Source organism: Acomys minous (assembly GCF_964271855.1).
Source record: "Acomys minous genome assembly, chromosome: 1".
NCBI lineage: Eukaryota > Metazoa > Chordata > Mammalia > Rodentia > Muridae > Acomys > Acomys minous.
Window position 1 is genome coordinate 96,780,795 of NC_140483.1, and position 26,484 is coordinate 96,807,278.

At 44.6% G+C, this 26,484-nt stretch overlaps 1 protein-coding gene across 4 annotated transcripts in view; it reads left to right on the forward strand.

Annotated features, from left to right (window-relative positions):
- The window catches only part of PAG1 (phosphoprotein membrane anchor with glycosphingolipid microdomains 1), a 155,840-nt gene that overhangs the window by 31,350 nt on the left and 98,006 nt on the right, over positions 1-26,484 (forward strand). For all 4 annotated transcript variants that reach the window (XM_084786096.1, XM_084786094.1, XM_084786097.1 and 1 more), the window contains exon 2: positions 20,950-21,007. The gene's annotated coding sequence lies outside the window, so the exon portion shown is untranslated. The remainder of the gene's footprint in view (positions 1-20,949; positions 21,008-26,484) is intronic.

Here is a 26,484-nt window from a genome sequence, read left to right on the forward strand (position 1 = left end):
TAAAATCCGAGCCCTGCTTTCCCCAGAACTCCTCCAAGTGAAGGCCCCACAGCCATCCAGTTACTTCAGAGAGCCTATTGTGTCTCTTAAGACGCCTATCTCAAGGGAAGCTCTTCTCACTCTCACCACTTGCATATCTAATCTGACTCTGGTACTTTCAGCTGTATTCGTGTTAATTGGCAAGAAACCGACCTCGTGTGTCAATGTGCATTAGAGAGACATCCGTTCATTATTGTCTTGTGCTTTCGCCACGCTGGACATTTCACTTGCAGAGTTGACTCGTGTAAGATAGAATGTACGTTCAGGCCTCAGCGGCACTTTAGTAATGACACTTCCTGTGTGCATCCTACAAGTGGGGTCCTGGGGAGTCCATCGGGTAATATGACGAGATGTCAGTCCAAGGTAGCTGCTGCTTATTAAACAGAAGAGAGAGATTCTTCAAATAATTACCAAAAGAGGGAAAGAGCTAAAACATCTGAGTTCTTGGTAATAATTATGCAATATCACCCACACAGAAAAGGCCTTTTCTTATTTCTAAACAAAAAGTTGACAGCACTAAGTATTTTCCTCGAGAAAATATATAAAATGCATTATTTAAAAGCCCATCGGGTTCTTTGATAACTAATCCAAATTGGATTCATGGGACGTTCTGCTACTGCTAGATAGAACTTTCCAGTATAGCAAGTGCAGTTTCCCTGCTTAATGCCAAGTCTAAGTTTAGCCTCAATATGGAGGGAAGTACTTGCTCTGCCTCCAGAAAGGTGACACAGACACGCTTTCCTCTATTCCTCCAAGAACAACGAAGACTCAATGTATAGTACACAAATGAACCATAATAAGACTCTAAAGATGACAGGGAAACAGGGCAAACAACCTGTGGACCTGCAGGAAGAATCCAGTGGTATGTTCCCTGGGGTTTCCTTCTACTTCACATACCCCAGGTTTGGAGTAGAAAACGCTGTTAGGAAAAAAAAAATCTGTTTTCTCTAGTCAGAGTGCCAGAAATGGGATTGCATAGAAAGAAAACTTTTAATCAACAATTCTATAACAAACTATTCTAATGAAGAACTACATGGCTCTATTCTGACAGCCCTCGGTGACAGGAAGTAGTAGACGTCCTCTCCTGCTAGTCTGCAGGTCTCCACACATCCTCACTGGATGGTGTCACAGAAAAGAGCATCATGTTCCAGTGGGTGCTAATAAAAACCTACATTCCCAGCTCCAAACAAGTGAAGACCATAGAGAGGCCTGGATCAACCACTTCCAATAGAGTGAGCCTTTTCTTCTCTCATTGGATAGTGTCAGAAGACATTACATGAGAAGAGGTGGGTGACGCCTTCAAGCCAGGAAAGCATCAGTGGAGGTCTAATGGAGACCCCAAGTCCCATCCCTGCAGGCCTTCAGAGGATGTCCTCCCCTTAGACATCAGTGGAATTGTACTTGGAAAGCTGATGCTGTCCTTAGTCCAAGTGACACCTTCCCTCTCCCTCTCTATCCCAGCTTCCCTTGCTGAGGTTGATATCAGAAGAATGCAAGTTAAAATAGTGATCCAGTGATTTCTAACCCATTTACTAAATCCCACATTTCAGTGAAGAAACAAACAACAAAGCCAAACCTTGTTACACCAGGCAGCTGTCAACCCCTGTGGAGGGAGAAGGCTAGTCAGTCAGTAGAGGCCAACACTGCGTGACACATGCTAGAGCTACCAGCTAAAGCCTTCAGAGCAGCCATCATCGAAATGCTTCAGTGGACACAGGAACCAGTAGCTACAAGTGTAAACATTGCAACCCTAGTAAATAAGCAAGAAATACAATAAAGAACCTAGTAACCAAAAAGAAAAATCTCACAGTGGATAAGCCACAGAGCTGAACGGAGAGGATGCAGCAAAGAATCAGTGAGCTGGAAGTCAGAACTTTTTGTTTGTTGTTTGTTTGATTGTTTTTTTTTGGGGGGGTTGGTTTTGTTTTTTTCGAGACAGGGTTTCTCTTTGTAGCTTTGGCTGTCCTAGACTCGATTTGTAGACTAGGCTGGCCTCGAACTCACAAAGATCAGCCTGCCTCTGCCTCCTTGGGATGACAGTGCTGGGATTACAGGTGAGCGCCACTGAGCCTGGACAATTTGAGATATTTTAAGCTACAACATTTGTGACAATTTGTTACAGCAGCAGTATAAATCTAATCTACTGAGTTAACCTCAGACAAAATAAATGCAAAGAAATCCATACCACAATGTGTCCTGCTTTTAAACACTCACGGCAAGGAGACATGTCCTGACAGGAAAAGCATCTGTGACAGCTGCAGTTTGAATGTTATTGAAAACTACATGGAACAAAGGGAATTGACACGTCACAGTTCAAGTGCTGTAAGAGCTGTCCCTCAGAGTCCTGTTTCCCATGAAGAAGAAAGATATTCTCTGGTGAAATAAAACAAATACATCACCAGTAGACCTCCTTAAGGAATTTGCTGAAGGAAATACCCTAAAAAGAAAGGTAACAATATTGTAAGATCAAGAAATTTTTTTTAAAAATGCGGTTTACATAAACATGGCTGAAGACTATAGACTTTCCAAAGGTTGTGTTGTTGCTGTTGTTTTGGGGTTTTGTTGGTTGGTTTGGTTTGGTTTGGTTTTGTGACAGGGTTTCTCTATGTAGCCCTGGCTATCCTAGGAGTCCTTGTGTAGACCGAGCTCAAACTCACAGAGATCTGTCTCTAACTCCTAATGACTTTCCTAAGTTTTACATGAGAGTTGACACACACAGATTTGTAGCTGTCTGATGTGGTTCTAAACATGTATTGAAGAAATACATGTGCATGGAGCACACATGGATAACAAGACAAAGAAGGAGAAAGGCCTCGCCACTCAAAGGTCTAGTGATGAAAGCAGTAGACCATGATTCATATTGTACATAGGATGAAAAACACACAGCACCCACCAAAAGTATACAAGGGCAGATACTTAAAATCACTGCAGCTAAATCAAAATGGAATTCTAAGCAATATTCAAGTTACTCATCACAGAAGATTTAAGGAAGCAGAACCAACAGAAAATAAAACTTGAAAGACTATCTTCAAAAGAAGCACTCTGTGGTAAGAGATTGAATGCTTTCCTCCTAAGACTGACAAGAAGGCAAGGGTGTGTAGGCTTACCACTTCTCCCCAGTGTAGTGCTGGAAGTCCCGTCCAATGCAATAAGACAAGAGAAAGAAATAGCATACAGAAAGACAAAGATAGAACTGTTCGTCTTTACAGATGATGACCTCGGCAGAAGAATCACAGTGAATCAATGGTCTAACTCCTGGAACTAGTGCATGAGTTCAGGCAGCTCACAGGACCCAAGATAAATAAATAGAAATCAGCAGTGTTCTTTATGTATTAGAAGTGACTACATAGAGCCAGGTCATGGTGGTGCACACCTTTAATCCCAGCACTCAGGAGTCAGAGGCAGGTAGATCTCCATGAGTTTGAGTCCAGTCTGATCTACAGAGCAAGTACTAGGCAGGGCTACACAAACCCAGTCTTGAAAAACCAAAAAAAACCAAAAAAAAAAAAAAAAAAAAAAAAGTGAACTCTAATGTAAGCTGTGATCTAGGGTAATAATTGTATGTCAGTGTGCATTTATTAATTGTGCTAATGAATTCCTGTGATATAGGAATTTTATAAGATGGAGACTATGTATTGGGAGGAAGCCATAAATATATAGGAATTCTTTATGTTCTGTTGAATTTTCTGCAAACGTACAACTATGCTTGAAAGTTAATTCATAAGGGAGAAATGAAAAATATTATCGAGTATAATCTAAGAAGAGCTTGTGTGTTGGAAACTCAGATGCTGAGGAAGCAGGGTGCCTTCATGGGTGAGAAGACGCCACATGAAGATGCTGATTCTTCCAAAGCTGGTGTGCTGGCTTAACACACTTTCTCTCAAAATCTCAGCAAGAGTTTTTGTAGACCTAGGAAAAATTATTCTAAAATTTATGTAGAAAGACAAGGACTAGAATAGCTTCAGTGATTTTGAAAAAAACAGAACAAGTGACATTGAAAGAAGGACAAATGTCAGTGGATTAGGAAAGAAAATACAGAGATGTTCCCCAGAAAGGTACCCCCTCCCTTGATGCTGAGACATAAAGCACGTGTATGAAAGAACACATAAGAGGAAATATGGATAAGTGGAATGTTGATAAAAAACAAAAAACAAAAACAAAACCTGCTTCAAAGGCCTTTTTAGGAGCTTGAAGAGGCAAGGTGCCAAATGGAAGAGAATAACAGTAAACCCTGATTGCAAATAAAGGGCCAGGAGAACACAGTACTACAGCAACAACAAAACGACGCTTTTGGGTCACGTGCACATGCGTGTGGCCTGGACGTGTCACTCACCACTTGCCTTGCATGCTTAATGCTCTGGGTCCTGTTCTGTATACCACCTCGTATTGATAGCATATATTTAAACATTGTAAAATATAATAGCTCCAGATTTCTAACTTCTCTTAGGAAGAATTAGAAAAGTCACATTCCCCAAATCCTTCCCCCAATCACAGACCTCTAAAGGTTGTTCCTCCATGAGGAGTGCTTGCTGCCTAGTCACTGCTCTCTTCTGTGCTGCAGGCACTGTCCCCATCAGCTGTCTTGTAGCACGTCAGGTCTTTTCTTAAAGCAGGGGCAAGTGTTTTTACTCACCTTACCAGCAACTCCTAGACCTGCAAAGGCAGCCCTGGCTCACTTCACTCCCATGTGGTGCTTGGCCACATCAGCATCTGAAGCAGTCCCCCTTGCCTTTCCTAGTTGCTAAAGTTGTCACCCTATGAGCATATACAGGGGGAGGAAGTCCCCCTCAGTCACAGTCGTAGGGGAGGGGAGTAAGGGGAAAATGGGAGGGAGGGAGGAATGGGAGGATACAAGGAATAGGATAACAATTGAGATGTAATATGAATAAATTAATAAAATATATTTTAAAAAAAGAAAAAAAGAAAGTTGTCACTCCTTTTGGGACTGTGTTCTGTTTCCCTGCCCACCTGCTTAAATAAGATTCTTTCTTCTAGGTTTTCAAACCTTTCTGATCTCTTTAGTAAAAGCTCCATTGCTTCCATTTTTGTTTTAGCCCGTGATTCTCATTTCTTTCTCATAGCTTTTAAGTCCTCCCTATCATTTTTATACTCACAATTTATGTGGTTATCCTCTTTCTGATCCTAGACTACTTAAAGACTTTTGCCCGTTCTTATTAATAAATGTATAGTTGTTGAACTTAGGACGCCCTAACCTCGGAAAGGTTGAAATCACTAGTCTATCTGTTAAAGCTCTTCACTAAAAGGAAATAGGACACAGGGACTAGATTTTCTCCTGTATTTGGGAGGCTGTCTTCTTCATTGTTACAATTACTGTAACATTTCTTGCTAAAGATTTTCTAGTTGTTTCCCTGGGATTTCAACAGAAGGCTTATGGGTTGATTTTTAGTTCATGTCTTACATGATTTGGTTCATGTAAGAGGAAACATTTCCTCAGTGTCTAGTTTCCTCATGACCGGTTTTCAGTTTTATAGCTCAAAACCACCCACCGCACACTCTTACTGACCCAAATTTGAACTACGTTCCTGAGTTTTATTAACTCAGTTTAAAGGTGTTAACACCAAAGGAAATGGAAGTTGAGAACTTTGTAGATGAAATTTACCACGACAGCAGGATGAGTAAGCCATTGGTATTGACAGACTTGGCAACACTTAGCACGTTTTGTTGCAAAGTAGACATCCGGAAGTAAAGCCATTCATCATTTTGCTATTGAACTCCCAAGTAATTCAGTATTATCTAAGCGCAGTGGCGTTGCCAGCTAGAATAGCGTTCGAAGGAATGTCTGAGAGGACACGTTGTGCAGGATTGCAGGATGGCTGAAGATTCCAGGACTATACTAGCCTGCCAGGCTACCTGATGATTACTAGGGAAGTGGTTTCCATATTCTTTTTGGCTTTTATATTAATATTCGCATGGATCAAATGTAGGAAAGGAAAGCTAGGGATATAGTACAGTGCTATAACATGGTTAAGCTCATGGTTAAGAGCGTGGGTTCCATTCCTAGCACTATTACAGAAAGGGATGAGGTGGCAGCTAGAGAGAGAGCTCAGAGGTTAGGAGTGCTTGCTGGTCTTGCAAAGAGGCAGAGTGGAGCTCTCAGCATCCAGAGTGACTCACAACTGCCTGTAGCTCTACCTTCAGAGAATGCAAAGCTCTCTTCTAGACTCTCTGGACACCCGCAATATGTAGATGCAAGGTCAGGTCCGGGAGGGAGGCAGGAGAAAGGAGGGAGGGAGAGAGCATAGTCATGAAGATGCTTTTCCAAGGTGAGGCTTATCCTTGGTGCTCTGGATATGCTGACCTCTGCAATCTCCCCGATTGTGGGAAGTCCACTACGTAAATTTTGGTAGTGGGGGCTGCGTTTGACTCTCCTTATTATTAAGAAGAGACAAAGCTTACCAATGCAGAGGAATTTACATAAGAAAAAACACAAAAACAAAGGAAATGGAGAAATGGAAGTGAGATCGAAGCTGGACCTTATAAGTGCTAATCTGTGTGATTGCTACTGAAGGGAAGGCCCCAGTGACATCTTAGCCTTAGCCCCAGCGTCTGCAAGAAAGAAAATAAAGGAGTCGGTGGAAGGTTGTAAATGGAGGACAGGGTGAGGGGCTGAGTTTGAAATCTAGAACTGAAGTGTTGGTATTGTTTTCTGCCTTGCACTGTTACTCCTCCTAGCTCTGACCATGAGTAAACCATCCATCTCCCCATGCTTCGGTTTTCTCCTCTATAAATGGGAATCATGTGGTATCAGTAGGAGCAGGGTGGTTATCAGATAGATGGGGCATTGTTGGCCAATAGTGCTTGCTACTGTAGAAGGAAGGCACGTGGCACAAGAATGGAAGGGGCTTGCTCTGAATGAAGTAAAGACTTACAAAGATTGACAGTCAGAGCCATCCTTGGGCTTGGGACCTTGTCATACATCAGTCTTTCCTCATGTTTCATTAGAAGATCCAGTCCTAGCCAGGCGGTGGTGGCACACGCCTTTAATCCCAGCACTCGAGAGGCAGAGGCAGGCTGATCTCTGTGAGTTCGAGGCCAGCCTGGTCTACAAAATGAGTCTAGGACAGCCAAGTCTACACAGAGAAACCCTGTCTTGAAAAAAAAAAAAACCCAAACAAACAAAAAAAAAAAAAGATCCAGTCCTGCCCATAGATGTTTGTTCTGACTTAGCCTGTGAGCTAAACCCAGATAATTCTCCATTTTCAAGATATACACCATCCCTGGCTTAACATCAGTTCTTTCCTAATATTTGTTTCTAAAGTATCATTATTAATAGATCTTAATGTTTTGGAGTTGTTTTTAAGCAGGCTAAATCTTTAAGCCACCTTGCCTGAATAAACAGGTACATGAGGGAAAAAATATACAACTTAATGATATATTAAAAAAACTACAACTAAATGATGTCTAACAAAAACAAACCATGAAGGACATAAGCCAGTAGAAACCTCCATGTTCTTAATTTTGATTGTCAAGAGCTTGTTAAGGTTGTTTTTATAAAACTGTTTGTTTCTCAGTTTCTATCTTAACTCATCTATTCTCTTGATCTGACTATCACACAAATAATTGAGACTCTTTTATATGTGTTTAATAATAAGCTTCACAACACTATACCTGAGAAGTTATTACTCTATTCTTAACCTCATAAGCTAATTTGGTTTCCTCCCAGTGTACATCTCAGGGATACTTGTACTTTGTAGCTTTCCCTGCTCAGCTCTCTCTCCTGATCTTTCCTGGACCTCCCCTGTGACTGCGTCCCCTACTTCCTCCTCTAACTCCCCCTCCCCAGCTGGCAGGAATCCCACCCAGCCCTATTGTTTCCCCTGCTCAATGATTGGCTGTAAACTTCTTTATTGACTGACATATCAGGGGACAAATAGAGAGCAGTGTTTACACAACATGGAGACAGGAGATTCTCAGGGTACAGAAATCAGCATTTGAGGGCTAGAGAGATGGCTCAGAGGTTAAAAGCACTGGCTGTTCTTCCAAAAGTCCTGAGTTCAATTCCCAGCAACCACATGGTGGCTCACAACCATCTATAATGAGATCTAGTGCCCTCTTCTGCCTTGCAGGCGCACATGCAGGCAGAGCACTGTATAAAAATAAACAAACAAACAAACAAACAGGATATGGTGGCACATGCCTGTAATCCTAGCAATTAGGTAGCAGAGGCAGGCAGATCACAGTGAGTTCAAGGCCAGCTTGGTCTACAAAGTGAGTCCAGGATAGCCAAGGCTACATAGAGAAACTCTATCTCGAAAAACCAAATAAATAAATCTCAAAAAAAAAAAAGAAAGAAAGAAAGTAGCATTTGAGTTACACAATAACCTTATGCCTACAAGAGCTAGTTAGTCCATTTTTGCTGGTGGACCGCTAAAGGTGCTAGGTCTTCATTGGTCTACTTTCTTTCACACGAACTTGATTGTTGAGGAGCAGGAGGGGCAGTGGGGCAGTGATCCAAGTCTGAGAGGCTGGGGTTCCATCTCAGCGAGCTGCTCTTCCTCCTCCAGAGCGCTGGTGAGTGGGTTTCAGGATGTGGGCGGGACCTGCATAAAGGATTCCTGTGGTGGAGGGAAAGTGTAGACGTGACCAGAGGGCACAAGATGAGGGTGAAGGAAGCTTTCAGGCTTTCGTGAGGGCAGGGAAGCTGGAGCTTCCCTCTTCTCCTTTCCTGCTGACCCTGGGAAGGTGGGGAGTCTCAGGTCTTGAGCAGTATTATAGAGGTGTTTTCCCCTGCCCGCCCCACCCCCATTACCTCCTCCCCACTCCTGACCCCACCTTTTTGTGCACACTGGGCTCCTGGTGGATGGATCACTCTCCCAGGTACGTTTCATTGCTGTGACGATGCCTGCTAAGACACAGCTTAAGGGAGAGGGATGCGTCTGGCCTCACAGCTCCCCTCACATTTCTGATTGTTATGGCAGAGCAGCTTAGGTCATGGTGGCAGGAGCACGCAGCAGAGGCTGTTCACAGCAAGGCAGCCAGGGAGCAGAGAGCAAGGAGGGCTGCCTAAGGCCTTCCCGAGCGGCCTGTACTGCTAGCTAGGCCACATCTCCAAAAGGCCCCAGGCCTCTCAAAGCAGCACCATGCGTGGGCCCAGTGTCCAAAAGCCTTGGGCGGCTGTGGGAGAATTTCAGAGTCTGCCCAAGGGTTGCAGAGTGGAAGCTGAGGAAGAACATTTTAGAGGTCCTGCAGGAATGTGAAATACTTATTTCCTCCGCCTTTCCGGTCTCCTTTCCACTTCTGTTTTTTCATAGGCCTGTGAGGGGAGGAAACCCATGCAGAGAAGGCAGAGGCCTCTTCCTTCTATTTTCTTTACCTTCCCTGCTTCCTCTAAGGTTGCGGGTGTGGGGGGAGGGGGAGGGGCGCCTGTGTGTGCATGTGGGCAGGTTTGTGTATATGTGTTTATGCATGTATGTTTGTATATACGTACATATATGTGTCTTGTGTGGACATGTATCGGATGTGTGTGCACATGGGCACTCTGGTAAGCAGCGGTAATTTGGGCTGTTGTAGAGAGGAGACTGAGAAGTGGACAACGGATGTTGTAAACACCAGAAGGCATGAAGCGATGAAGAGGAAGATCAGAATAGTCTAAATAGTCTAAAACGCTCTGTAGTCCAGAGACTTAGTTTTTATTTTTTGCGCACACAAAAATTAGGCCTCAGATTCTGGCTGAAGAGAGCAGAAATGCTGGTTTGAACCGGGCAGGTGGGAAACAGTGGCGACCAAGTCCAGGTAGAGCCCAAGAGGTCCAAGTCACAAGAGAGCCAGGTGAGCCAGGGGCCCCATGGCCCACAGGAAAAAAGTCGTGGTTTGTTTAGGAAGCTGGAAAACACGGATCAATATGGCCCCCTCTCCGGCGATTCTTAGTGTTTCACTTTCAGCAACAGCTTACTATTCTTCCCTCATCATGAGTTATTGATTAACTCCTCTCTTGTGGTTTTTAAGCCATGCTTCCTTCAGCATAGCTCTTACATGCAACATGTCTTTTTCTGATTTCTAAATTGGTAGACAAAATGTTGGTTACGGACAAAAACACAATCTCTTCACACCTGGAGAGATGAATGTTTTTCCGGAAAAGTTGCCATATGTTTGGAGGGACGGGTTCCTGTTCACTTGTGAGTGAAGACAGATGTCTGCGAAGCAGCCTGATTACAGAGCCCTCTGTCCTTTTCAGCCTTTTAAAATATCAGTGGTGCAACACTGATGTAATCTGAATATTATTGACTACCCTTTATGTTCTGGCTACTGTCACAGCTAAGATCTCAGGGGAAATAACTATAATCAAGTTCTCCTACTTAGAAATTAATGTTTCCAATTCGGCCTTAGGAAATATGTAATAACCAGACTGGCAGGGTATGGGGGACAGTGCTTTAAGACATCCCTTAGAAAACTGACACATCAGCTGCACATGGTGGTGCACGCCTTTAATCCAGTATCAGGGAGGCAGAGGCTGGCAGATCTTCATGAGTTCAAGGCCAGCCTGGCCTACAAAGTGAGTCTAGGACATCCGAGGCTATACAGAGAAACCCTGTCTCGGAAAAAAGAAAGGAAGGAAGGAAGGAAGGTAGGTTGGCTTCTGGGATTGTAGGTAATTCTAATCTTGTTTGCAATGTACATCCATGAGTGTTTGGCAGTTTGACTGGGCTCTAGAATGCCAAGGCACAGCCAAGTGTAAGCTGTGACTGTAGAGTAGGTAATAATGTAAAGAGTAGGGGCAGAGAACAGTGCTCAGGGCTACATCACTGGACCAAAGATATGTAGAAATATGGAGATTTTGAGCCCACTCCCAAAGAAGGGTGTCCAGCTGCAGGTGGCAGCAGTGTGCTCACTCACCCTTCTTCCTGAGCAATGCTCGGCTCAGCCTCCATCCCCACCACCTTGTAAATGTATTTAGGGCATTGGAAGAAAATGGGTGTCAGGGAAAGAGATGGCTCAGTTGTTAAGAGCATTCTTGCAGAGGACCAGAGTTCAACTCCCAGCATCCGTGTCAGACAGCTTATGACTGCCTGTAACTCTGGCTCCCAAAAACGCAATGCCCTTGTCTGATTCCATAGGCACCTGCACTTACATGTACACACACTCACATGCAGACGCAAAATTACATCTTCAGAGAAATAATACAGAACCCGTGATAAGCCAATGTGAGCAGTCTGGCATGGTTCCCTATATGCCATAGGGTGTTGCTTATTCGCATCTTAAATTCCAGCATCCCATAGTAGGGTCATGTGAGGAAGAGGACTGTGAGGTGAGCCGGAGACTACACAGTGCTGGGCTCTGGATGCTGGAGTCCCACGGAAGGACAGGCTAGCCCTGTCTGGGCCTGAGACCTCATCACTTGTAAAATGAAGCAGTTGAACTGGATGGGCCCTGAGTATATGCTTCCGAGACCCCCTGTGCATAGACGTAGCCTGGGTGTAAAGTTGTAGATCCTGACTCAGTAGATGTGGGCTGTGGCTGCTGGGAGGGGGCTATTTCCCTGTCAAGGTGTCCCGAGCAATGTTGGTACTGCTGGTCCACAGACCACACAACACTTACTTAGTTCTGCAGATCGCTGTGCACAAGTGTTTGTTAACCCGATGGTTCTGTGACATTTCAGAGAAGACAGACAGGGGCCTTTCCCCAAGTGTGCCTCCCATGGAATCAGCAGTCCTCATTCTTCATAATTATCTCTCTTAGACACTCTTTAATGTCTAATTATGCATAACAGTTCCACATGCATGCCAGAAAGCACTGCATAGATTTGTTCCCAGCTCACCAGACTTGACAGCTGAAGACAGAGAAATATATAGAGACAGTAACAAATAAATGAATACTAAGGTATGATATATGCCATTCATGCATTGGGTGCATTAAAACAAAACAGGCAGCATATATTTATATGGGCCTTAAGAATATTTGTATTCATATGTCTTTTTTTCCTTTTAATGTCTGGGAAGCTAAAAAGGTTACCCTATATTTTTGACATAAAAGCAAGATTTCTTCCTGGTGAGAGCTCAGAGTTGGAAAGGTCAGTTCCTGAGCTGCTTTTGTTGTTGATTGATTGACTCTAGCCTCACTAACTTCAAAAGAAATATTTCATCATCCCCAAATCCTAGCCCTGTGACTGTGCAGGTGCCTTGGCTTGACTTGGTGTCACAACCCGTAGTGTATCCTTGCAGGTCCATTAAGTGCTCCCGGTGTTTCCTGCCGAGGCCCATGGCCCATCAGTCGCCTCCCACTCCCCTTGTGAAGCAGTGTGGGGAGAACTGGACAGTGAATCACAGAGTAGTGAATGATACAGCAGAGGAAAGCCCCAAGCCACTTGGTCATTAAGTCACAGAGGAAGGCTCAGCCTGATTCTCTTTTCACTGTGCATACATGTCTGCTGGCCTAGCCTGAGCACTCAGCTTCCTTGGTGGAGGAAGAGAGATCAAAGGAGCAGAGTTGGATCTGCTTCTGAGGGCCAGGCAAGCAGCCAGCTGGAGACAAGGTTCTGGTACCCATGGTGATAAGCCAGTTTACCATAGCTGTATCACTGGTTAGCAGAGTGATGCTAGGATGGCTCAGTTGATTGATTTATCCTAACTAGCAACAACTGAACCATCGTAGGCCTAAATCATGCTCCTGTCCACTTGAGAGTTTCCCAGCCAAATACTGACTAATAGTGAGATTAGAGACCCTTCATTTAAGCCTCCCTGACTCACATGAGCACATATGGCATTTAGTAATGATCATATGTACATAAGAGGACAGCCATGCCAAGAAAGCTGTGTACACCATGCTTTCAGCGTACAGACACGCATCTATTGGAGGGATCACTGTGAAATTGGATGCACTGGTTTGAAACTTGGCCCTACCCTTGATAGGCTACATCAAGTCTCCTACTGCAGGGTAAGGGTAGCATGGCTCCCACGCAGGCCTTGTGTGCACTGTCTGAGGTGCAGATGGGTGGGGCAATGCAGCGTGATGTCTGAAATTGCAGGGCCTCAGAACTGATCACAGTCACCAACCACAAGAAACCTGATGATGTGACAGCTCCTGAAAGCATGCCTCAGGAAGGAAAAAAAAAAAAAAAGAACAAGAGGCTTTGCACTTGTTTTCTATTGCCTTTGAGCAGGATGTTGTGTCTGGGTTAATAAAATGTCACACTGCTTGTTAGGAATAAAGCTGCTCGGAAGACAAAGCCTCCATTAATTAGACTCAGCCTCATCTTTCATTTTGTAATGCCACATGCAGCTGTTGTTTTCCTCTTTATATATACATAAAATTAACAATAAAGTGTGAAGACAGCCTCCTAATATTACAGAAGATATGAGACCATAAATGCTTATTGAATTGGACAGCTAAACTTTTTAAAAAGCCACAGATGACAGTTCCATAGACTCTGCACTGATGCCTCTTACTCCATCTCTGAGCATGCAGAGCTGTGCAGGCAGGATTGAGGACACTGCACATTCAGCTACCCCTTACAGATGGATAAAGGAGAAGGGAGGAGCTTACTTAGACTGTGGTCCCAGCAAGTAAAGGATGCCCTCCATGTCCAGCCGAGCAGGAAAGGCAATGGTAGGAGGGCTAGGCTGATGTCTGCCAACTATGTTATAAAGGCATAAGGCCTGCAGACTGAGGACGTGAGACAGACAGACTGAAGTTCAAAAAACTCCAATGAACCATTAGAGCTAACTCAGAGAAAGAGGCCTCAGGAAGGCATCACCTCTGAAACCTGCTCACACGCCATCTGATGGGTGTTACTGTTTCTGTGCAAATAGAGATTCATCCACCTTGGCTTGGATATGACAGGGATTGAGACAGTTAGTTCTTCCCCAGATGTACTGAGCACTTGAATCACCTGGAATAGTATTTAAATTGCAGATCCTATGGGTCTGAGCCCTGCATTTATAAAAAGCTCCTAGGTGTTGCTGAAGCTGCTGGCTCAAAAACTGTATTTTGAATAGGAAGTATCTAAGCCATTTTCTCCGGAGTCCCTCTCTCTGTTACCCCCCCCCCCAATCTTACTTACATTTACTTACCTTACTCACTGACTGACTCAGCCCTGCCCTACTTGGTGACCCTTCACTCTCTGTTGCTCCTACAGCCCTTTCCTGCTTCCTGGATTCGACTGCATGGTGTCTCATTAATATTACTCTTTTGTGGCCAGCCTCAAGTCTTTGCTTAAACCTGCTCACTTTCTTCTTTAAACTCGCCTGGCAAAGCTCCCGTCCTCCAGTCACCGTCTTCCCATTCCATCACCTCCCTTTTGCTAGTAGGGCAGAGAGAGAGAGAGGCTACACCACCATGCTAACAGGGCCCAAGTTCACTGCAGTAGCCAGCCTGCTGCTGGTTCACTCCTCTGCCCTCCTCCTCCGCAAGCTAATCCCGTTGTCAGGTTGAATCTGATTGTCTCATACTTGGAGAGCTTGTTCAGCAGCTCAGGTCCTGTTTTGGGAGGCGGTGGAGTGTTTAAGCGGTGGAGCCTGGCGGCTAGAAACAGGGTAATGGGCACAGGCCTTTGAGGTGTAGCCAGGCTCTGGCCACAGTTCCGCTCTCTGCTTTCCCCTGATCCCCCAGTGTGAACAGCTGTTCTACCTCACGTTCTACCAAAAGAGGAACCACCACCCTGCCTCCCCCTGCCCCACCCCATGATGAGCTGAAATCCCTCTGAAACCATAGGCCAAATGAACCTTCCCTCCCTCAAAGAACTAGATAACTCACAGACTCTTCAAACCTCAAATCCTTCCTTCTCCTCCTCCTATCAGCTGACTTCTCATTCCACCATTGTGTTTTGACCTCTCAGCCAGCACCCCGTCAGTGAAGTCTTTCCCAACTCCCACACTCACTGTCACATCCACCCCACCCCCACCCCCGTGTGCCCCTAACCCTTTGATTTCTTCAGTGAGCATCACAGCCACTCTGTCAGGTGGATCGCTCAACTTCTCTTCCACCAAGCTCCGTGAGGACATGAAAATTAGTCTGTTTTGATCAACATCAAAATTCCAGGTTCCACAGTGACAGGTATATGGAGATACTTAAAATACTTGAATAGTTGCTGAGATGGGATTAGATTAGAATAGAACCAATTAGGAAAACCAATTAGGAAACCCCTTAGGAAAAAACGTGTGTCAACATGTATATTTTAAAGCTCCTCTCGCTCTTTGTGAACAGAGAGGGCTAAGGAACACCCCTTGCTTTAGGACTTGTTTGAATCTAAAAAAATGTTGTGTTCAGTAAGAACTGTTGAGCCTACCAGGCCCTTCGAAGAATGAGAGAGAGAGAGAGAGAGAGAGAGAGAGAGAGAGAGAGAGAGAGAGAGAGAAGACCAACATTGAACTCCATTCAAAACTTTCTGTACCTTGTCTCCATAAATGACGTCAGGAAGGTTGCTAGTTAAAGGGAGGATCTGACCAGCCTCTGAGCTTGGGAGCATCGCTCTGCTCTCTTAGGACACAACACAGAGATGCAGCAGTTCTAGCCTGGCCTCTTACTCCTGTGGTCCTCCCACCATGAAAACAGCTGTGTGCCTGTAAGATGACAATGACCTAAGTCATTGCACTAAGAATCCATCCTGCTAGCTGCTCCTAAGAACAATAAGCCAGGCATTTAGGCCGCTAAAGGTGAAGGAGACTGGTACCAGTATCAGAGAAGGTGGAGCCATGTTCGCCTTTAACGCACTCCAAAGTGTTTTGCATTCCGTTGCATCCTTACCATGCACTAGGTCATTACCTCTCAGAGTATCAAGCAGGCTTTACTTCGGCAGGAAGCACAAGATGCTGCAGGCACTCAGACCTCTGACCTCCTAGCTGACTGTGAGGCTAAGTGCACACTGCTTACTTCTTGCTCCTGTGTATCTGAGCCCTCTCTGAGGGCCCCCGCTCACATATGACTGGAAACATTTTTGGCTGTCACATATTGAGTTAAAAGTTACTAGTCCCCGGCTGGAGTGATGGCTCAATGGTTAAGAGCACTGTCTGCTCTTCCAAAGGACCCAGGTTCAAATCCCAGCACCCACATGGCAGCTCACAACTGTCTGAAACTCCAGTTCCAAGGGATCTGACACACCCACACCAATGCACATAAAATAAAATTAAATAAATTTTTTTTACGTTACTAGTCCCTAGCCCCCTCAAAACAACACTACCCAGCCTTATTGCCAGAAGGATATACATTGGAAAGTCATATTTGAGCATAAATTGTATACTAGTGTGTATAGGTTATTCCTTCACTGGGCTCTGAACAGAGGAGGAGATTATTGAGGACAATGAGGCAGGCCATGGATGGAAATGGAGTGAGATTACAGTACGCTGTACGGCCCCTTAGGTACCAAGATCTGCTCATCTTTATAAAGATTTAGCTCCCAGCTTCCTGGCAAATGATTTATAAGATCCTCGTGTCTACACTAAGGAATGACCTGGGAGCTAGGAAGATGACTCAGAGGGTAGAGTGCCTGCCACGCAAGCATAACAACCTGACGTCAGATCCCCAGGCCCATGTTAAAGCTGTGTTCAGCAGTGCACACGTGTAAGCACAGCATGGAAGGTGGAGGCAGGTTGACCCCAGGGAGTTGCCTGCCAGCTAACATAAATAAAGCCAATAGGCTTCCATGCAGCTTTCATGCCCAGCTCATTTGATTAGTCCTCCCCTTTCATCTACTTATCTCCCCATCCTCCACCTACTGCCTGATTAAACCCTCCCACCCCCACCCCTACCCCCACCCCCACCCCCACCCCCAGGATTTTCCTAAATAGCTGCCACAACACACACACACACACACACACACACACACACACACACACACACACATATACATACACATCACACACACACACACACACACACATACATACACATCACACACACACACACACACACACACACACACACACACACCTGCTTCCCTTAAGTGAAAACTCTTCCTACTGTCCCTTTCTGGTTTCCTGGTTTCTTGAGGTACACCAAACTAAAAGGTCAAGGATAGGACCCACATATGAGAAAGAACATGCATGTAGCATTTGTCTTTCTGGGCCTCACTTACCTCACTTAGTATAATTTTTCCAGTTTCACCCGTTTGCCTGAAATGTTCATAATTTTATTTTTATAGCTGAATTAAATTCTGTTCTGAATATATGCTACGTTTTCATTGTCCATTTACCAGCTGGACGTGAAGCCTGATTCCATTTTCTAGCTGTTGTGAATAGAGCATCAGTGAGCACAGACCAGCAAGTATCTCTGTTCTAGGGGTGCTATGGGAGGGCCATGCAGTAGTTCTGTTTTCAGTTTTGGAGGAACCACCCACCCCCCCGACTGATTTCCAACATGGCCATACTGGTTCCCATGCCCATCAGAAGTGTATAAAGGGTCCCTTTCCTCAAATCCATCATTTTTGTTTAGGTCCTTTATGATGACCGTTCTGGCTGGGATGAGATGAAATCTTAAAGTAGTTTTAATCTATATTCTCCCTCACGCTATGGATGTGGAACTCTTTCTAAGTGTTTCTAGGTCTTTTGTATTTCTTCATATGAGAACTTGTTTAGCTCCATCGCCTGTTTTTAAATTTGGATCATTTGTATTTTAGACTTTGCTTATTTGAGTTCCTCATGTTTCCCAGTTACTAACCCTCCATCAGCTATATAGCTGGAAAAATATTTCTTCCATTCTGTGGGTCGCCTCCTCATTCAATTATTCATTTCCTTTGCTATACGGAGGCTTTTCAGTTTCATGAGATTCCACTTGTCAGGAGTTGGTTTTATCTCCTCTGCTACTAGAGTCCTGTTGAGGAAATCCTAGCCTATGCCTCAGTGTTGAAGGACATTGCCTACACTTTCCTCCAGCATTTCAGGGTATCATGCCTTACATTGAGGTCTATGATCTACGTGGAGTTGAGTTTTGTGTAAGATAAACTATAGTGATCTGGTTTCATTCTTTTTACAACATGGTGATGTCCAGATTTGTTGAAGATATTACCTATTTTTGGCATCACTGTCTAACTTGCGTGACTGTAATTGTGTGGACTTACATGTGGGTCCTCTAGTCTTTTCCATGACCTATATGTCTGTTTTTGTGCCAGTACCATGCTATTTTTATTACTATGGTTCTGTAGTATTACTTGAAATTGGGCAATGCTATTTCCTGCTGTATTCTTTTTGTTCAGGATTGCTTTAGCTATCATTGGATGTCTGTGCTTCCATATTAAGTGTGTGTGTGTGTGTGTGTGTGTGTGTGTGTGTGTGTGTGTGTGTGTGTAAAGAATGCTCCTGCCATTTTGATTGAGGTTTCATTGACGTTAGTAGGTTTCTTTTGGTAGGGAGGCTGTTTTTACCCGTGTCGTTTCTAATTTTGTTACTATTGGGTATTCTCTCTTAGGTAATTTGATTATCAATCGTGTTTGTCTATTAAAAGAACTAACTGTTCATTTTATCCATTCTTCGTATTGTCTTTTGTTTGTTTCTGTTTCATTAATTTCTACCCTGGTTTTCATTATTTCTTCCCATCTACGGCTTTGGGTTTGGCTGTTTTACCAAGCCCCTGAGGAGCCTCAGTCAGTTGTGTGAGACCGCTCAAAAATTTTGATGTAGGCACTTAGTGCTGTACACTTGCTAAGAACTGCCTTCATTGTGTCTCACTGATTTTGGTATTCATTCAAATTCTAGAGAATTCATTATTTCCTTCTTGATTTCTTCAGTGACCCATTCATTATCGAGTAGTTGTATGGTTTGATGCCTGTGACTTTGTGTGTTTTCTATAGTTTTTCTTACTGTTGATATCTTGCTTTATTCTAATGTGGTGAGATGGAATACAGAATGTTATTTCAATATTCCTATAACTGTTAAGGATTGCCTGTGTCCTAAAATGTGGCTTGTTTTGAAGAAAGTTGCATGTGCTTTGTTTTTTTATTTTGTTTTTGTTTTTCTTTTTAGACAGTGTTTCTCTGTCCTCACTTTGTAGACCAGAAATCTGCCTGCCTTTGCCTCCCTGAGTGCTTGGATTATGTTTTATAAAATTGGGTGTACCTGTTGGGTGCTTTTCTCTAAGGAGACCTGGACATGTGGAATTAAGTTGGTAATGTGTTTCCACACCCCTAGGCCAGAACCTGTGAGGGGGCACTGGACAGGGCAGCTCAAGGGAGACAGTGGGGAGGAAGCAGGGGGGGGAGGGTCTGTTCTGTGTCAGTCAGCTGGTGAGGCTCCCTGAGCCATCTCCACTTTGCACAGGCAGCATTCCCAAGTTCTCATTTCTGATGCTGTCTTCAGAGCTTGAAATCCGGCCCTCCTTTTGAAATAGTGGGGTTTTTTTTTTCCTGTGATGTGGAAACCTTCCAGAACCCACGGTATTGCTCAGTTGTGACCCGGAGTAATTCTGGGTTGGGCGTTTCCCTCAAGAGGTGGCTGCTGCCTGCATTTCAGCAGACAGGGCTTGCTGCCTTCTCTGGCCTCTTCTCCTGATGAGCAGTTTCTAGCACCTTCTTTTCTCTTGGTACACATATCCAAAGGCTCTTAGATCGCAAGACTCTTCTTTTGCTGAGCAGTTTCTAGCACCTTCTTTTCTCTTGATACACACATCCAAGGGCTCTTAGACCACATGGCCAGGGATCTTTGGAGCCAGATGTGGTAGCAAGCTCTGACCTTGCTGATCCCCGGGAGTCTCACCTGGGCAGCTCTCGGCAGGAGCACCCCATCCCTCACGGAGCACCACTGCTTCTCCTTGCCCTCCCCAACACTGGCTTCCTCGTCATTTCTTTCTAAGGAGTAATTCCTTCTTTCTCTTTTTGAACTTTACCAAAGCAGAAACATTCAAAGCTAGAAGAGGCACTGTTTTACCTTAGTGTTCATCTTCCAAGCAATTTCCAACAGCCTCCAGTTTCTTCCTTACTCTCCCTGCCACAGATTTAAGTAGTCTGCCTAAGAACCGTCCTACAAAAGCAGAATTTTAAATTTGAGATTAAATTTCTCAAATTTTAGTCACACTTCTTCTTTTCAGGAAGGGATCTTTATAAGTGATAAAATCTTACTTTAAGCATAAGGCACTGTGTTAAAATATAGTGAATTTCAATCTGAAGGGATAAAATAGCATAGCTAGATCCATGCTAGCAATTAACACATGGTTCTCTACCCTTTCATGTCTTTCTCTCTCTCTCTCTCTCTCTCTCTCTCTCTCTCTCTCTCTCTCTCTCTCTCTCTCTCTCTCTCTCTGCACATAGTTCTTTTTGTTTGGATGTGTGGTACTTTGCCCATCACGGGTCTGGTGGTTATGACAACAATAACTCATTGCTACTATAGGACTCTGTAGGGAAACTAAGGAAGGAGGCAATGAATCAAAAAGGCACAGACATAACTAAATACCACATGTGTTTGAGGCATCATTTCTATTTGCTCACGTATATAGTTATATGTACATGTGTACATATATCTTATATAAATAATACTGTGCAGCACTGAGTTTTTCTTTTTAGATTTGAGTTACTTTTTATGTGTATGAGTGTTTTGCCTGCATATATGTATATATATACATATATATAATACATACATGTAACATGTGCAGACCTGGTATTCATGAAGCCCATAAGAGCGCATCTGCTTGATCGCCTGGAACTGAAGTTACAGACAGTTGTGAGTCAAGGGCACATGGTGCCAATGCTTAGAACGGAGCTCAGGTCCTCTGCAAGAGCAACAGTGCTCATAAGCACAGCTCCACCTCTCTGCCCAGACTGCGGGTCTTTGAAGAGCACATTTTACCCTCTGCCTTTTAGGACTCCTTTCTATGTAGTATTAAAATGCTGCGGCTCAAAGTTTACTGAGCAGTTCCTTCCTTACTCCATAATACTTAATAAGTAAAAGATAAGGTAATAATTTTTTATTCTTAGTTTTTACAGCTTCAGTCCAATAAGAAATGCTGAGATCTTTTTCTCTTGTTCCTTCCTAGAACACACTGAACCTTCTCTGATTTCAACAGTGGACCACAACTTCAGAGCTGGGAAGAGGTGAGCTCGGGGTATTTACTCATCTACAGTATTATCTCTAATATTGACCCACTCAAGCTTGCTCCTGGCACAGCTCGGTACCCAGGCACCAGTTCCTCGCTTGAGGACCCAGGGTTGTGTGCGTGTCACAAAATGAATGCTCGGCCAACAGAGGCTGCTGCTGCTGCTTGTGTTGTTCTAGCATATTCCTGGAAGCAATAGGAAGACGAGGCTGTTTTGGGGTTGCTGTTGAGCCAGAAGCTCCATCACTCTTGGCCTACAGTGACACAGGCTGGAGGGCATGGTGGGCTAAGCTGCTCCCTCCTAGTCATCAGGCAGCAGAGAGCCAGAGAGGAAGTGTGTAAGGACCCTTTAGCGGCACCCCCAAGAGCCCACTTTCTCTGCCTCCCACCCCCTATAGGGCCCATTCACAGTGACCTCATTACTTCTTAATCCATCCAGCCCTAATAATTGTCACCTCTCAAAAGCTCCACCAGCTGTCCACCAGGCCATCAGCACATGGGACATTTCCTTTCCAAAGGCACGAGACCAAGACACCAGCAAGCGCAGTGCCTATGCCATGAGGCATGGCTGAGTGCCAGGCTCACTCCTGACCTCTACAGAATGCCAACCCCACCCTGTCTCAGTCTCTTTCTTCATCTTGAGATGAACTGAGTATGCAGCGCTCCCCTGCACTGCTGTCATCAGAACCCTGAGGCCACATTCACTGTGACCGTGATCAGTCGTCATAGCCGTTACAACAGAAATCCCCGAGTGACCCGGGGCTGGACCTGGGGCCAGCATGTTCACAGAATCAAATCCAGAGTCACGCAAATGACAAGTCAACTCAAAGACGTTCTAAATGTGATTTTAGCAATTAGGTTACTACAAGATTATCACTTTTAACAATGAGTCCTGGACATTGAAGTGTCATTTCCACCCCATTTAGAAGATTCAGAGCTCTCGCGTGTCCTGGCCTCCCTGACCCAATGCCATTACATACCATTATCTCCTTCCTCTGTGCTCACAGGCAAGTGGTCATCTGGTCTGGGTTTGCCCAATCTCTTGCAAAACTTGGTAAAAATAAGCCACTGTCTTTTAATTAAATCTTTTCTTATGCATTTTGAGAAATTCTGAGTTAAGTCTTTGCTGTTTGGAAAGCTGGATCATTGTAGTTTGAGGCCTGAGTCATTCCCGGTGCAACCACAGATCTGAGAAACAGTTGCTCTCTGTTCGTTAATGGAGGCTAAAGAATCTGCGTCAAGAGCTTTGATTTTCCGCACTCCACAAATGCCTTCCTCTGATCTCCCAACATTTGACAAGAATCCTGATTCGGGGGATTAAACACTTTCTCTATAGCACTCTGTTTCCACTAGAGCCTTACACGGTTAGCGGTGACCTGAAGTGCAGAGCGCTTTCCAGGCAAGGCAACGGTAAGGCCTAATGGAGGAAAGGGTGCATTTTGGAATAGGCATCAGATGCAACCTTGGTGCACTCACCGCCCCCCACCGCACTGTCTGCCAAGCACTGTCTGCTCCTTTTGTATCCATGGTCCGACTCTTAAGCTTTTACTGTGAACATACTTCTCTGCTTGTCATTTGTTTTTCTTTCTAAATTAATGTGAATTTGCAGTTTTCTCTCTGTTGTATCAAATTCCTGTCCCTAGTCCTCTGATAATCCCTATTTATGTGTCTCAGGCAGCTTTCCAAATGACCAGGTATACAGTGAAAATGCCTCCCCGACCTGGCTCCCTCCTCTTTTGCTTGCGGCTGATTGCTTCTCTGAGATCAATAGTCCAATTAATGGCATCCCTGTTGACCCAGTTCCTCAAGCCAGGAGTCTGTGCCCTGTCATGGGCTCCTCCCCATTCAGTCCACACCAGATGCTGGATCTAAGATAATAATGCTGAAGTTTTCAGAAGCTGGTGCTTAGTGGGTCACATATCTGCTGTCACTAATATTCATTGTCTTTCTGACCTTATCTCCTCTGCTGCTGCCAGCCGGTGCTTTGCTCCTGACCTTCACATATGCGCTTATACACGTCTGTGCAGATCAGATCTGAAATCAACGTCTGTAGCTCCTTTCCAAGAGACTCTCCCCCACTGGGGTCCCTGCTCGTGATCCCGACACGGTGACCTCTGCGCCTTTGTAACCTGAAGAATTGGCCCAGACGCCTGGCTATGGAGCTCAGCGGACCAGTCCTGGGCACCCCTTCAACATGTTCCTTGCTCCATGGAGCTGGATTTCTTTCTTTTTGGTTTTTCAAGACAGGGTTTCCCCGTGTAGTCCTTGGCTGTCCTGAAACTCATTTTATAGCCCAGGCTGGCCTCGAACTAAAAGATCCGCCTGCTTCTGCCTCCCAAAGTGCTGGGACTAAAGGCACGTGCCAGCTCCAAGGCTGGATTTCTTGGCATGTTCTAGAATGCCGCACCCTTTAAGACAAGTATGCTGTTGTTTGTGCACTCTGTTCTCACTTCTGAGGATGCTCTGGCCCCATATTTCTTCACTAATTCTAGAGTACCTCTATTTCCATCTCCCCCGAGAAGCTCCCCTGATCCTCTAGGTACCACAGCATCCATACAGCTCCTTAGCAGCATCCCTAGCCACACCCTTGCAGCTGTCCACTGTATGTGCCTTCCTGAAGGCAAGATTCTAGTCCTCTCTTGGTACCTATGACACTCAAGTCTCTTGATGAAAGCATCTCTGACACTAATCAAGAAAGGGCATTCATGAAAAGAAATTGACCTGAAGCTGTTTTTCGTTTTCATTTTTGTTTTTTTCTGACCTCACATAAGCATCTTATTTCTTAACAACATCACTTCGGTTTCTCTTTTTGCTTTTCATACCTGTGCTTAAGGAAGTACCACCAAAACCCATTCAAGGTCTCTTTGGCTCTTTTGCTGACATCAGTGTTAAAGTATTGGCTGAATCCTTTCTGAACTTGAAATCGGGCACTATTTCCACCTGGGAAGTGGGTTCCACCTGTGTCTTTACCACCCCTGTTGATGATAGTGGCCACTTCCATGACGTTGAATTCGGGAGTAAACATTTAAATTGCCCTGACCCATATTTAGGCGTCCACCTGCCCGTGCTTTGGGAGCATGCCTCACGTGTTCAGCTGTGTTTCCTGTCCCCAGCTCTGAGAAGGTAAAATCATTACTTCCCAGGGAGGTGTGGGCTCTTACTGCAAAGCAACGCTGATGTCGGTTCATGAGAAGCCACAGTTGACACAGTGATGAGCTGCGTACTTGAGGAGCAGGGAGAAATGATGGGATTCATTTTCCATTCACACTAATTGCAGGCAAGAGCCTGGACCTTCTGAAGTGGCTTTGTAGTCAAGGGTTACTGCAGGGCACCGCAGAGCTCCAACAACTGCGCCCGCTGCTTTGCTGTGAGGCGATGGCAGAGCCGAGGAAATCGTGGCTCTTGCCAGCTTTTCTCTGAAGTTTGGCCTTTGGCTCAGAAGCATGAGGTTAATTTCAGCATCCGCTGTTAGCTTTACTTCTGAGAGCAGTTCATTTTAATAGCAACCTGCTTGTTTCTTGAAAAGCATCCAAAAGCAGCAAGAAAGCTTTGGCCCAGAATCTAAATCAGTAAATTAGCTATCAGCGGCCTACCAGTCAACAGAATGCTTTGCAGTCAGTCTTATTAATCTTTGACTTTTGCCTCTCTTCCCCCATATTTATTATGTTCTAAATCATAAGAAAATATGCCTTTTCACTGCAGACAGTTGGGGGAAAACATTTTTTAACTTTCTTGGTTCAGAGAGCAAGCACCACTATTGCCAAGCAGGTTAACAGCCTCCTAAGCAAGTGGTTTCTCCTAATCAAGCCACATACTTTAAATACCCCTGCGGTGAGAGAGCAGTCACAAACAAAGGAGAATTACAGAGTGAGTCCTTGAAATTCACAAGGTGCATTCACAGGAATCAAGGATTTGCTGCCCTGTCTTCATCCATCCTTTTCTCTCTTCCCCATCCTCTTCCCTTTTTGAGACATCAGCTACTTTTAAAGAGGAAAGAGGGAATGCAGGCCTGGAGGGCAGTGGGAATTAGTGGTTGCCGCAGATCCACGTGCTCTCACTGTTAGCAGGGACGAGTACAGCCTTATACTCAGGGTGCGCTGGACTTGAACATACACGTAGCGCTCAGGTCCGGATGGCTATTGATTTTTCTCTCTTACATCGGTGTTTCCCAAGAGCACAGATTTACTTATTCATAAAGCTGAGATAATGTCAGACAGAAGTTACAGGAGTATAAATCCATGATGCAGGCTCAATAGGAAGAGCTTTTATAAGATTCAAAAAAAAAATCAATGTCCTAATGCTAGAGGGACCCACGAGGCTCCAGAGGAGCATGCCACTGCCCTTCCGTGTGTGGGAGGAAAAGAGCAAAACAGGGCTAACTTTGGTCGTCTGTTTTCCAAGCTGCTTTGCATATAAACCTTAATTAAATATGTTCATTTTGCTATACTTTCAGGGATTGGTTGGCTTGTTAAAAATATATACATGCTTCCTTGTGTGCCTAGACTGTATAAACCATATGTAAACATGATGGTTTGAAGTAGATGTTCCTCATAGTCTCAGGCATTTGAACGCATGGTCTCTACTTGGTGACCCTGTTTGGGGACACTTAGCAGGTGTGGCCTTGCACCATTTTGAGTTTGCTGTCTCTGCTTCCTGTTGGTTTGAGATGTGAGCCCTCAGCTCCTGCTGCAGCCAACAAGCCTATTTCTTGCTGCCACATTCCCCACAGTGATGGTGATTGACTCCTCCCCCTCCCGAGGCCTTCCTTCCGTGTGCCCCAAAACAACCCCTCTACATGTAGGTTGCCTTGCTTATGGAGCTTTGACATAGCAATGGAAAGGTAACTACTTCACAATGCTAAAACTTCTTACCTTTTATTGATAAAAGTATTTATCAAGCCAGGCGGTGATAGCACACGCCTTTAATCCCAGCACTCGGGAGGCAGAGGCAGGCGGATCACTGTGAGCTTGGGGCCAGCCTGGTCTACAAAGCAAGTCCAGGATAGTCAAGGCTACACAGAAGAACCCTGTCTCGAAAAACCTAAAAAAAAAAAAAAAAGTATTTATCAAATTAAAATTTGCTATTTGGGTTTTAAATTTATTCTTTTAAAACTACACCTTTTCCTTGTGTCCTGAGCTGGTTGTTTTTCTATTGGCTGAAAAATGCATTTAGTGGCTAGAACATAGAGTTCTGGACAGTAGTTCCCTACGAACTCTTTTATCTTCACATAGTAGAGCTGGGTAGGGAGTCAGCTGACGTAGATGCTGACCTTATCTGCTTCTGGCCCTGTGTGACTAAGGCGGCAAGCTCCTGCGTTCTGTGGGACGAAGGTTCTACTTCATACTGTAGATTTGGGTTGCTGCTTCAAGAACAGTGAGTGACAGCGTGTGAAAGTGGCACTCACAGCTTGATTTCCAGTCTCTGCATCTCTCCCTTCTTCAAATAACTCATCAGTGTTTTCAAGAGGAAATGGAT